This window comes from Artemia franciscana, chromosome 10 (assembly GCF_032884065.1).
Source record: "Artemia franciscana chromosome 10, ASM3288406v1, whole genome shotgun sequence".
Taxonomy (NCBI): domain Eukaryota; kingdom Metazoa; phylum Arthropoda; class Branchiopoda; order Anostraca; family Artemiidae; genus Artemia; species Artemia franciscana.
Window position 1 is genome coordinate 49846554 of NC_088872.1, and position 14545 is coordinate 49861098.

At 36.8% G+C, this 14545-nt stretch overlaps 1 protein-coding gene across 2 annotated transcripts in view; it reads left to right on the plus strand.

The window, feature by feature from the left end:
* LOC136032317 (trypsin-1-like) overlaps positions 1-14545 on the plus strand; it is a 251733-nt gene that overhangs the window by 5703 nt on the left and 231485 nt on the right. The gene's annotated exons all lie outside the window — the stretch shown is intronic.

The following is a 14545-nucleotide window of genomic DNA, read 5'->3' on the forward strand; positions in this document are numbered from 1 at the left end:
GGGATATCTCTGGATTCCTCTGGACTGGACTTAATTTTTACAGTTTTGTCTTGATTTCTAAGGTTTGGTCCTGATTTCTAGGGATTGCTCTGGATTTCTACAAGTTTAACTCTCGATTTTTGGAAGTTAGATTTGATTTCTATGATGTGGTCATAATTTCTATGGGCTGCTCTAGACTGAAATCTAACACCCAATAAGCTATTGTGAACAAATAATTTCCATAAAGCAGTTTAAAGTTAAGGTAGGAGGTGCTACAGGATTTTTTTTTTTTTTGGGGGGGGGGGGCTGAAATCTAACACTTAATGAGCTATCGTAAATAAATAACTTCCATAAAATAGCCTAAAGTCAAGTTGGGAGTGTTAAAGGAATTTTTTCGGCCGAGGGTGACTGAGATCTAACACTCAATAAGCTATCGTAAACAAATAACTTCCATAAGACGGCTTAAACTTAAGGAAGATGTGTTTAAAGAATTTTTGCGGCTGCGGGGTATGAATTCCATCACCCACTAATCTATCGTAAATAAATAGCTTCCGTAACAAAGCTTAAAGTTAAGGTAGGGGAGTTAAGGGTGGTGTAGCCGTTATAATGCTTACTAGAGGGTGCCGTATGTCAGCCATTGAGTGTCACAGGCTGGGAACTGTGAGAAAATAATACAAAAAAATGAACAAAATATGGAATGAAGTAACATGTCTTGTACCCCCTTCAACTTACCTCTAATAAGTCACCCCCTTCTCTCAATGGATCTATATTTATTGAATAAAAGTATTGGTTTTCGTGTATTATTATATTTTTTATTTTGCGGATATAACTATGGCGGATTTCTCAGCGTTTACGGTCTATTATTCACAAGAAACCAAGTTCATTGGTTTGAATATTAAATTTTTGAAGGCTTAATTCAATGTAGCCAGCAGGTGCGTCTATTAGAGCAATAGACAATAACAATGTTGGATGCTTGCGTACTCTCGAGCAGAAGGGATTGGTAACACGCAATCAATAGCTTAATCGATCTGGAAATTGTTCTGCGAATTCTCCTTGTCGAGAATAGGTAATTTCGTAGAATCTTTTTCTCAAATCATAATATCAGGAATGGATTGTTGGTACCGTTTCTAACACATAGTACCACTGGGGAAATCTCTTTCGATTCCTAAAGTGGACAAAATCTTTAGATTATAATCGTTTTCTGAGGAAAGAATCTTGAAGAAATTTTCAAGAATAAAAAAAAAGAAAAATCTCGAAGAAAATGAAACATATCTTAAAGTATTACCTAACACCCCACATGTGTTCCGCCCTCAGTTACAAGCTGGGGCTCCCCACTCGGCTGGCAGGCCCTGATCTCTAAAAAATAACATGAATACTTAACAACCAAATAAATCTTAAAGAAAACATTTCCATAAGTAAACAAACAATCCCCTATTACGTAACAATTAGGTTTACTATGCTATTACAGATGCACTATAGTATTGCGTAAGACCAAGGTGCACGTAATAATATCTTGAGGGATTGGTAGCTCCAATACTGTAGCCCCTATGGGCCTTGTTTGAAACTTATGGCGTCACTTCTCAGGATCTCCCATAGCCTGTGGGAAGGCCTATAAGTTATGAAATTTGCCTAATGTTTGCTTATAGTACTTGTTATTGGGAAATATACAGATATTTTTGGGGGGAGAGCGATTTTATGCTCGGGGTGGGTTTTTATGCGTAGAATTATACGCATAAATCCATAGCGAGGGAAATTTGGGGGGTGAAATTATCGGGAGGAATTTTACGCTGGGAGTATTTGACATAACTCCTGTATGAAATTCTTTTAATTCGTCTTACTTTGACTTTGCCAAATAAATTTTGCATTTAGAGATGCTCCTTGGAATTTTCCGGAAGAAATCTTCGGTGGGTCTCGGATCTCCAACAAAAGACTCTTTGGAAAACGGGACTTCCCGAGTTATCGGAAAAAAGATTAGAAATTAAAGAGCCAGATTATATGGCAATATTTGAAAAACCATCAGAAATTAACTAAAAAACAGGTTTTTTCAACTGAAAGTAAGGAGCACCATTAAAAATCAAATCGAAATTATTTAGTATATAAAAGGGTTGCCCCTCTTTCTCAATGCCTTGCCGTCAAGGCTAAACTTTGACTGTTTGTCCCAATTTTCTTAATGAAGGACTCCTGGCTTGTCAAGAAGAATACAAACTTTGTTTGATTCCACTAGATATGGAGTTTACACTTCTAATTAATCACTCCAAATAGGGCTGCCCCAACCTCTTGGGCGCGGATGGAGCCTGCCCCAGGGTTTCTTAATCAGAACCCACACCTAGGGACGGTTGGACTTGCGACCTTCCTCCAGATAAAATTGCAACGGAAGGAGATATTACTCAAGCCTTGGATTTTCTTGATTTTAATTCACTACGACCTCGGCACGTCCCAGACATCCTCTGACCCTTTCTGACAAAGGTGGGCTCATATTAGCCACCTGGCATGTTTTAAGCATGAATAACCCAGGATTCAAAGATATTTTAGGGTTTGAGATGTTAAGATGTGGGATTGATATATTTGGAATGACAAAAACACACCTCACGGGATCAGACGATGAAGAAACTGCCAGTACAGGTCATAGTATGATAGACAAGGCCAAACCTTCAGTAAAAGCAGCCGTGTTGGCCTGCTCGTAATCAAGAAGGCGAAGAAATTTCTCATATCCCACAACCCAGTGTAGGATAGACCACTCATTGCCCACTTCAACCACAAGTATAGCAAAATGTTGATTATTGGGTGCTATGCAACAACAAATGTTTCTCAAGTGAACAAAAAAGTCAAGTTCTACTCTGCTCTGACATCTACTCTATCTCGGAGGGCTACCGCCACCTGGGACCAGAGTCCTTAAATCAAAGTTATACTTTCTATTGATTAATGCTTCGAGAAAAGAGCTTTTTTAGTATATTTACTTGTTCCAAGTAAGGCATAACTTTTCAAAATAATTAACCTCTCCGCATTAAGAGGGAAGCTCAGTGACACTGATATTATGTACGATGTGTGAGTGTGTAAGATGTACACGAGAAAATGGTCTACAGTAAGCCAGAATGACCTATGAGACTGGAAGGCTACATATATTCCCTTTCAGTGGTTTTCAGAATTTTTCTTCATAATATTTGGCCCTGTTTGGACCAAAAAATCGAATGCGATACTTTCCTGCAGCGATTTCCGTAGGCACCTATAAGCTGAATTTTAGTGGGGGGGGGGTCTTACTTTGTCTAATAGACACTTTCAATGCTTTATAAAAGAAATCACAAAACAAACATATAAAACTATAAGCAAACGTCATTCAGCAACTGGGCTGGCACCCCCTGCCCCCTTTATGGGTGCCCATGGCGATTTCTTTACTTAATTTCCATTAAGATCGACCTCTTTTGTGGAGTTTTATTCCTATTAATAAAATGATGCAATTTTCATGCGCTAATAGCAGAGATAAATAGCTTTGAAATTAAGAAAATTTATATATTATAAAAGTGATTATTTTTGCATATATTGTTAACGAAGCTTTGTGTTTTAGAGTTTCGATTCCAATTGAAAAAGGTCGTTCAATAATTACGGATAATTGCTACGAAGTATATGACCGAAGGTTCTCTGAAATATGAGGGAGGCTACTACTCCCTTCTTCAACCTCCATTTTTATCATTCAAATTTAACGTTCATAGAGTAATGCTTCGAGAATGGTAATCATCATTAAAATGCGCACCTCTTCAAACGTTATCAAGACGGGGGATGGGGGTCTAAATTACAAAAGGAAATTAAAGGGTCATAATTCTCATGGTTTTGAAGATGATCTCTTTGAACACATCTATTTTTCTGCAATATCCCCCATGGACATTAGTAGAAAGGCCAAGAAACCACCCTGGAAACAAGAAGACCATGAAAAAGTGTGTGAAAATAAGAAAATGATAAATATTACAGTTTAGATCTTGGAGTAAGCCTATCCACCTTTTGTACCGGCAAGCAAATGAATGTAATCTTTCAAGTCAAAATATATGTTTGCTTTAAGGTCAATCTCCGAGGTTTGAAGCCAATGCTATTTTCCTATAGCAGTGAAATGCGTATTAACAACAGACGCGAGCAGATTCTTTGATGAAAAAATTACTCTGGCTTCATTGAATAGGCCAAACAAATTTTCTTTTTTTCTTTAGAGCTTCATAAAAAAATAATTAGTGGGGACACGTCTAATTTTCAAAACTAGTAATAAAATTACTTTTAGAAGACGTAGAGGATTGTAAAGTAGCCTCTCGATTTGCCACGAGATTTCAAAATTTTTGGCCGTGAATTTTTTTTTTTTTTTATTATCATCAGTTTCCTTTAAACTTTGCCATTTAAGATATTCTTCCTTTACTATTTAAAAGGTTGTACTAATCATACAGCCTTGATTTTTGTGCCGTTTTGTAGATCTTATACCGATAAATAATCCCGAAGATTCTTAAGTTTGTAGTTATAAAAGATGATTTTTAGCAATAATTCTTAGTATTCAAGATTTCCTCCTTTCTCATTGGCTTAAGCACTCCTTGAGGGGTTGGCCAGAATATCATTAAGAATGTTGACATCTCCTTAGCATTACGACCAGATTTAAAAGGAAGTTGAAAACATGTATAATTTGCAACAACACCTGGAGGCAATATCATTTTTAACGCTTCATACGAATTGGAATTTGTTAGGTTACCAAGCAGATAACAGTTTGGCTTTAAAAGTAAAGACACACCGATTGTAGGCCTATAAAATGTATGAGCATTATTTTAAAAAAGAACATTATTCTTAAAAACAAATCATTTTAAACATTATTGGCCTTTAAAAGTAAAGAAACACTGATTGTAGGCCTATAAAATGTATGAACATTATTTTTAAAAAAGAACATTATTCTTAAAAAGAACTTTATTCTTAAAAACACATTATTTTAAACATTATTGACCTTTAAAAGTAAAGAAACATCGATTGTAGACCTATAAAATGTATGAATACTATTTTTAAAAAAGAATATTTGTCTTTAAAACACATTATTTTAAACATTATTGGCTCTTAAAGTATTAAATAAAAGAAAATAGTTTTTTTTTAACTGAAAGTCAGGAGCGACATTAAAACTTAAAACGAACAGAAATTACTCCGTATATGAAATGGTTTGTCCCCTCCGCAATCCCTCGCTGTTTACGCTAAAGTTTTCAATTGTTTTAAAAAGTAGAAATGTGGCAAAGAGTCAAACTTTAGCGTAAAGAGCGAGGGATTGCGGAGGGGACAACCCATTTCATATACGGAGTAATTTCTGTTCGTTTTAATGTTACTCCTTACTTTCACTAATAAAAAAAACTAGTTTTTTTTATTTAATTTCTGAACGTTTTTGAATTAATGTATGTTTGATTTTGGCTCTCCGTACATAAATTATTAAAATGAAATTTGCATATTAATTCTTTTTTTGGCTAAATGGCTTTCTCTTAGTTTTGATCAGACGATTTTGGGAAATAAGGGTAATAATACCTCGCTCCACATGCTAAAGTATTTTTAGAACCCTTCATATGCGTAATAATCTCTGTTCGTCTTAAGTTTTAATGCTACTCCTTACTTTCAATTGAAAAAATTTTTTCATGTTTATATTTTCAATGTTTTTTATAGTAATGCTAGAAAATCCTGCGCCCTTTTCATTGAATTTCTCTTCCCCCATGAAATATTCCTCCAAGGAAAGATCCTCCCACTTAGCCCCCTCCCCTCAAGCCCACACCCAAACCAAAAAAATCCCCCTGAAAACGTTGGTACACTTCCCAATAACCATTACTTATAATTACGTATGTAAACATTGGTCAAAGTTTGTATTTTGCAGCCCCTCCCCCAGGGACTGTGGGGGAGTAAGTCATCCTCAAAGACATAGTTATTATGGTTTTTGACTATGTGAAACAAAATGGCTATCTCAAAATTTTGATCCTTTTACTTTGGGAAAAAATGAGCGTGGGAGGGGGCCTAGGTGCCCTCCGATTTTTTTGGTCACTTAAAAAGGGCACTAGAACCTTTCATTTCCGTTAGAATGAGCCCTATTGCAACACTCTAGGACCACTTGGTCGATACGGTGACTCCTGGAAAAAAAACATAAACAAATAAACACGCACCCGTGATCTGTCTTCTGGCAAAAATACGAAATTCCACATTTTTGTAGATTGGACCTTGAAATTTTTCTATAGGGTTGTCTGATACGCTGAATGCGTTGGTGTGATTTTTGTTAGGATCCTATGATTTTAGGGGGTGTTTCTCCCTATTTTCCAAAATAAGGCAAATTTTCTCAGGTTCGTAACTTTTGATGACAAAGATTAAATTTGATGAAACTTATATATTTAAAATTAGTATAAAAATCCGATTCTTTTTATATATCTTTTAGCTTCGAAATTCCTTTTTTTAGAGTTTGGTTTACTATTAAGCCGGGTCGCTCCTTACTACAGTTCGTTACCACGAACTGTTTGAAAGAAACGCCGATTTGCTTTACGAAGTAATGCATATACTATTAAATTAATGTCATTTAAAGTGATACGTTCCTGAAGGTACATAATAAACATTGGGCACCCTTGTCCTGGGGTCATAAATACAGGTAAGGGAGGAAGCAAACCCCTTAGGGGTATTTAATAAATTTTTGAAACTACTTATATTTATATACTATTCGTCAAAAACAAGAGCTAAGAGCTCAAATGGAACTTGTGACGAGGTCAAGAAGAGCCAAGAGCTCATATGATTTGAGCTCTAGCAAAATTCTAAAAATCAATAGATTGCTTTAAAAGTAAAATCAGAGGCTTAATGCCGGTCAGGATTTAAAATAAGAGCTCTGAGATACAAGGTCCTTCTAAATATCATAAATTCATTAAGATCCGATCGCCCACTCGTAAGTTAAAAATACCTCAATTTTTCTAATTTTCCCTCTCCCTTCAGCCCCCCAGATGATCGATCGGGAAAAACAACTGTAAAAAGTCAATTAGTGCAGCTCCCTAACATGCCTACCAATTTTCGTCGTCCTAGCACATCCAGAAGCACTAAACTCACCAAAGCACTGAACCACACCACCTAACCCTCCTTCCCCCCAAAAAAGCGGATCCAGTCTGGTTACGTCAATTGCGTATCTATGGCGTTTATAAGCGTTTTCCAAGATTTCCAGTTCCCCCTCCAACTCTCCCGCAATGTCAAAAGGCCTGGTGGGGATTTGAAAGAAGAGCTCTGAGACCTGAGTTTCTTCTAATTATAAAATTTTATTAAGATCCGGTAACCCATTCTTAAGTTAAAAACAACTCAATTTTTCTAATTTTTCCAAATTAACAACTTCCAGCTCCCCCAATGAGAACGGATCCCTACCAATAATTTCAATCTCGTATCTATAGCTTGTGCTTATTCTTCCCATTAAGTTTCATCCCGATCTCTCCACTCTAAACCTTTTCCAAGATTTCCAGTTTCCAAGGTTTCTGTTTCTCCCTCCAACCCTCTATGTCCTTGGATCCAATTCGAATTGAAAATGGATTGTCTGAGACATAAGATTCTTCTATATATTTAGTTTCATTAAGATCCGATCACCCATTCGTAAAATACCTCGATTTTCACGTTTTCCAAGAATTCCGGTTTTCCCCTCCAGCTCCCTTCAATGTCAACGGATCTGGTCGGAATTTAAAATGAGAGTTTTAAAGCACAAGATCCTTCTAAATATCAAATTTCATTATGATCTGGACACCCGTTCGTAAGTTACAAATACCTCATTTTTCTAATTTTACCAAATTACCCCCCCCCCCCAACTCCACCAAAGAGAGCGGATCTGAGCCGGTTATGTCAGTCACTTATCTTGGACTTGTGCTTATTCTTTCCACCAAGTTTCATCCTGGTCTCTCCACTTTAAGCGTTTTCCAAGATTTCCGGTCCCCCCCCCCTCCTAATGACACTGGATCTGGTAGGGATTTAAAATCAGAAATCTGAGTTTTGAGGTCCTTCTAAATATGAAATTTCATTAAGGTACGATCACTCTTTCATAAATTAAAATACCTAATTTTTTCTATTTTTTTTAATTAACCCTCCCCCCAACTCCCCCAAAGAGAGCAGATCCGTTCCAACTATGTCAATTCCTTTTCTAGGACTTGTACTTTTTTTACCACCAAGTTTCATCCCGAACCCTATATTCTAAGCGTTTTCCAAGATTTTAGGTCTCCCCCTAACTTCCTCTTCACCAGATCCGGTCGGGATTTAAAATAAAAGCTCTGAGACATGATATCCTTCCAAATATCAAATTTCAATAAGATCCAATCTCTCCTTCGTTAGTTGAAAATACCTCATTTTTTTATTTTTCAGAATTAACCCTCCTCCTCCCAACTCCCCCGAAGAGAGCAGATCCTTTCCAGTTACCTCAATGTCATATCTAAGACTTACGATTATTTTTACCACCAAGTTTCATTCCGATCCCCCCACTCTAAGCGTTTTCCATGATTTTAGGTTTCCCATCCCATCTTCCCCCAGTGTCACCGGATCTGGTCGAAATTTAAAATAAGAGCTATGAGACACGATATCCTTCCAAACATCAAATTTCATTGATATCTGATGACTCTTTCCTAAGTTAAAAATACCTCATTTTTTCAAATTTTTTAGAATTACCCCCCCCCCCCTCAACTTCCCCAAAGAGAGCGAATCCAGTCCGGTTACGTCAATCACGTATCTACGATATTTGCTTATTCTACCCACCAAGTTTCATCCCGATCTCTTCACTCTAATCATTTTCCAAGATTTTCGGTTTCCCCCTCCACCTCCGCCTAATCTCACCGGATCTGGTCGGGATTTGTAATAAGAGTGCTGAAGCACAAGATCCTTCTTAATATCAAGTTTCATTAAAATCTGATCACCCGTCCATAAATTACAAATACCTCATTTGTTTAGTTTTTCCGAATTACCCCCCCCCCCCAACTCTCGCCAAAGAGTGCGGATCCGGTCCAGTTATGTCAGTCACGTATCTTGGATGTGTGCTTATTCTTCCCACCAAATTTCATCCTCACCTCTCCACTCTGATTGTTTTCCAAGATTTCTGGTCCCCCCCCCACCAACTCCCCACAATGAAACTGGATTCAACCTGATCTAAAATAAAAGATCTGAGTTGCAAGATCCTTCTAAATATGAGATTTCATTATAATTCGATCACTCTTTCGTAACTTGAAAACACCTCATTTTTTCGAATTAACCGTCCCTCCACCCCCCACCCCCAGACGGTCGAATCGGATAAATGACTATTTCTAATTTAATCTCGTCTGGTACTGATTTTTCTCATTTTTCAGAATTAACCCTCCCCCCAACTTCTCTAAAGAGAGCGGACCCGTTCCGAATATGTCAATCACGTATCTAGGATTTGTGCTCATTTTTACCACTAAGTTTCATCCCGGTCTTTTTTTCGAATTAACCAACTCCCCACTCCCCCCAGATGATCGAATTGGGGAAACGACTATTTCTAATTTAATCTAGTCTGGTTCCTGATACGCCTGCCAAATTTCATCGTCCTAGCTTATCTGGAAGTGCCTAAACTAGTAAAACAGGGAAAGACAGACAGACAGACCGACAAAATTTATGATCACTATATGTCACTTCGTAAATACAAAGTGCCACAAAAACTAGTTAGTACAGAGAAATTTACGAAACTTTTCCAAAGACCTTTTAAGCCCTGAAAGCAAGAGATAAATTAGGGTCTAACTCGGTGTCTTCAAGTATCGCCCCGATTTACGAACAATTAGCTACAACTGAAGCCCAGCTGGAGAAAATAAAAATTCATCTGCTGGAAAATATAACCAATCAAACAGTTCGTGGTAACGAACTGTAGTAAGGAGCGACCCGGCTCAATAGTAACCGAAACTCTAAAAGATGGAATTTTGATACCAATAGTTACATCACAAGAATTGCATTTTAATGCTGATTTTAAATATATAAGTTTCATAAAGACCGTTTATACCCATCGAAAGTTACGAGCCTGAGAAAATTTGTCTCATTTTAGAAAATAGGGGGTTACACCCCCTAAAAGTGATAAAATATTAACGTAGAACCTTATTGTTACCTTATTGTTCCCGTTACCTTTTGTAGAAGTTTCAAGCTCCTATCTACAAAAATGTGGAATTTCGCATTTTTTGCCAGAAGACAGATCACGGATGCGTGTTTATTTGTTGTTTTTTTGTTTGTTTTTTTTTCTCCAGGGGTGATCTTATCGACTGAGTGGTCCTAGAATGTCGCGAGAGGGCTCATTCCAACGGAAATTAAAAGTTCTAGTGCCCTTTTTAAGTGACCGAAAAAATTGGAGGGCACCTAGGCCCCCTCTCATGCTCATTTTCCCCCAAAAGTCACCGGATCAAAATTCTGAGATAGCCATTTTATTCACCATAGTCGAAAAACCTAATAACTACGTCTTTCGGGACGACTCACTCCCCCGCAGTCACCGTGGGAGGGGCTGCAAGTGACAAACTTTGACCTGTGTTTACATATAGTAATGGTTACTGGGAAGTGTACAGACGTTTTCAGGGAGATTTTTTTGTTTAGGGGGGAGAGTTGAGGGGGGGGTTACTTGGGAGGATATTTTCACGGAGAAACTTCTCAAGGGGGAGGAAAATTTCAATGGAGGGGGCGCAGGATTTTCTAGCATTATTTGAAAAAACAATGAAAAAATAAATATGAAAAGTTTTTTTTCTACTGAAAGTAAGGAGCAGCATTAAAACTTAAAACGAACAAAAATTATTACGCATATGAGGGGTTTACCTTCTCGTTATACCTCACTCTTTACGCTAAAGTATTTTTAGTAGTTTCACTATTTATTCTACGGCCTTTGTGATTCAGAGGTCATTCTTAAGGAATTGGGACAAAATTTGAGCTTTAGTGTAAAGAGCGAGGTATCGACGAGGGTTGAACCCCCTCATATACGCAATAAAAACATACGAATATAGAAGTTCGTTACGTAAGTTAATTCATAAGTTACGTATATTTTTTACCAATGAAGACGTTTGTAAAAAATTAAAAGTTCTAGTTGCTTTTTTAAGCAATCAAAAACTTGGAGGGCAACTAGGCCTCCTCCCTCGCTCCTTTTTCTCAAAGTCTTTCGATAATTGTAATTAATTAATATGCAAATTTCGTTTTAATTATTTATGTGCGGAGAGCCAAGATCAAAACATTCATTAATTCAAAAACGTCCAGAAATTAAATAAAAAAAACAAGTGTTTTTAAACGAAAGTAAGTAGCAACATTAAAACTTAAAACGAACAGAAATTACTCCGTATATAAAAGGGGCTTTTCCTCCTCAACGCCCCGCTCTTTACGCTAAAGTATCTAACTGTTTCAAAATAGAGTTAAGAGAAAGAGTCAAACTTTAGCGTAAAGAGCAGGGCGTTGAGGAGGAAAAGCTCCTTTCATATACGGAATAATTTCTGTTCGTTTTTAGTTATAATGTTGCTCCTTACTTTCATTCACTTTCAGTTACTGAAAAGTGCAATGACCCAAATTCATTGAACAAAGAAGGTACTGAACTGATAATCAGCCAGGTTTATCATTCAATCACGCACGAGTTAAATCCAAAGTTTGCAAAAATTGAGCAGGCTCTACTAGGTAGTCTGAGAATTCAAATTGAAAATTTGGAGGAGATAATTGGTTGAATAGAAAAAAAGCTTGATAATTATGATCAATAGTCCATGCTTGATAGCCTTGTATTTCATGGGGTAAAGTAGTTACCTGGTGTAGACACTCATACGACAATATCTAACATTATAAATATCAAAATGTCTGTGCTGGGTCCTTTACTTTATTTAGTTTACGTGAACATGATGCACGTTTATCTAAAGGATACATATATTACTAACATTATTGCTAACAAAATTTGCCAAATCCCCAGATAATTTGATAGCAAAAGCTCTACTCTCAAAAGATTAGAGATGTTTACAAGCTTAAGTTTGCTGTGTGTGAATGTAAAGAAAAATTTTTACTGACATTCTGTAGAGTGGGTGATGGCTGTTGATGTAAGTAGTAAAGTTCTATTTGGTGAAAAGCCTATTTTACAAGTTATATCACTGCGGTAATTCGGCTTCTAATCTATCGTGGAAGCATCATAGCGACATTATCTCCACCAAAGTTACACCTGGAGTTGGCATCCTCAAAAGATTGAAGCATATTCTGTCGGAACGTATTCTTCGCACGATATATTTTGCAATAATCTACCCATATATCATACGGATGTTTAGTCTGGAGAAGCAATTTTTATGTTAATTACAAGCTAAATGGCTTTCTCATAGTTTTGATTGGACGATTTCGCTAAAAAAAAAGGGGTGGGAGAGGAGGCCTAGTTACCTCCCAATTTTTGGTTACTTAAAAATACAACTAGATTTGTTTTATTTTTTTTTCACAAACGTTTTTGTTAGTAATAAACATACGTACCTTACGAATTAGCTTATGTAACGAAGTTATATATTTGTGTATTTTTATTACGTTTATAGGGGGGTTTGCCCCCTCGTCAATACCTCGTTCTTTACACTAAAGCTTGAATTTTGTCCCAAATATTTCAGAATGACCCTTGAATCACAAAGGCCGTAGAATAACTAGTTAGAGTTACTAAAAATACTTTAGCGTAAAGAGCAAGGTATTGTGGAAGAGACAAACCCCCTTATATAAGTAATATTTATGTTCGTTTTAAGTTTTAATGTTGATCATTACTTCCAGTTGAAAAAAAAAATATTTTCTCATTGTCTTTTTATAAATGATGCTAGAAAATCCTGCGACCCCTTCATGGAAATTATCTTCCCTCATGACAAAATTGCTCCATGGAAAGATCCTCCCACGTAACCTGCCCCCCCCCCACGTCCCGCCCTAACCCCAACACAAAAAATTCCCCCTGAAACGTCTGGACACTTCATAATTAACAACTACTATGTGTAAGCAATGGTCAAAGTTTATAAGCTGCCGCCCCTTCCCCGGGAATCGTGGTGGATTTAATCATCCCCAAAGACATAGTTATTAGGTTTTTGACTAAGTTAAACAGAATGGCTATCTCAAAATTTTGATCCGGTGACCATGGAGGAAAATGTGAGTTGGAGGGGGCCACCGTGCCCTCCAATTTTTTGGTCACTTAAAAAGGACACTAGAACTTTTAATTTACGTTAGAATGAACCCTCTTGCGACATTCTAGGACAACTAGGTCGATACGATCATCCCTGAGGAAAAAACCAACAAAAAAAAAAAACAAAAAAATACGTACCCGCTATCTGTCTTCTGGCAAAAATACAAAATTCCACCTTTTGTATGATAGGGGCTTGAAACTTCTGCAGTAGGGTTCTCGGATACGCTGACTCTGATGGTGTGATTTTGTTAAGATTCTGTGACTTTTAGAGTGTATTTCCGCCTATTTCCTAAAATAAGGCACATTTTCTCAGGCTCGTAACTTTTGACCGGTAAGACTAAACTTGATGAAAATTATATATTTAAAATCAGCATTAAAATGCAATGCTTTTGACGTAACTATTTGTATCAAAACTTCGTTTTTTAGAGTTTTGGTTACTATTGAGCCTGGTTGCTCCTTACTACAGTTTGTTACCACGAACTGTTTGAAAATGTAACTTGTAACTGAATAAAAGTAATATATTCTACTATAACATTGAGATAGAACTTAACAATGTCACAGGTTTTCCTGTCCCCTTTTTTGTTCTTGTTTTTTTTTTTTCTGCTCATTGTGAAAATTTAAACGCCAAACTGTTATCTGACTTCTAACCAGCCAAATTCCAATGATCAGCTGTTACCAATTAGACATGTGAAAAATTTAAATTCCCTTTAAATCCGGTCGTAATATTCAAGGAAGTCAACAGTCTTTAAATATTCTGGTACAACCCTCAAGAGAGCAATTAAGCCAATGAGAAAGGAGGAAATCTCGGTACGTATTTCACTGCTATCTTAATAGAATTCGCTTTCAACCTAGGAGATTGACCTTAAAAGAGGAGCTGTCACCGCGTAGCACCCATATTACTGGCTTATTCCAAAAATACTAATAGGGAACGGGAGATCAGGAGTTGTTTTAAACACCCCGTTCACCCACTAAGGTTCCTTCTATATTTATCTGAAAGGTCATACGGAGTTTAAATATTTTGTTATAAGAAGCCCTATTTGAGGCTTCAGGCATACTCCTGACAAGCTACGCAATAATCCACCAGCCCTCCTCCGCAATATCAAATCCAAAATTAATAAGCACTGAATATAATTTTATTTTCGTTCTAGTGGATCTTTTCATGATATTGTAAGCCATTGGCTTGTTACTATCAACTCTGGGAGGGGGGGTACGTATCTGTGACCATCCTACTTGGGAAAAATTCAAAATTTCATATTTTTGTAGATACGGTATTAAAACCTTCTCTAATATTCGAAATTTGATGGTTTAATTTCCATCCAAGTCAGTCGTTTTCGGAGGGTATTTTCCTCCTTGTTCAAAAATCAAGGAAAATTTCCCTGGGTCGTAAATTTTGCCACCTAGCTTCAAACTCAAAATCTCCTGAATATTTCCATTTCGATGTTTATA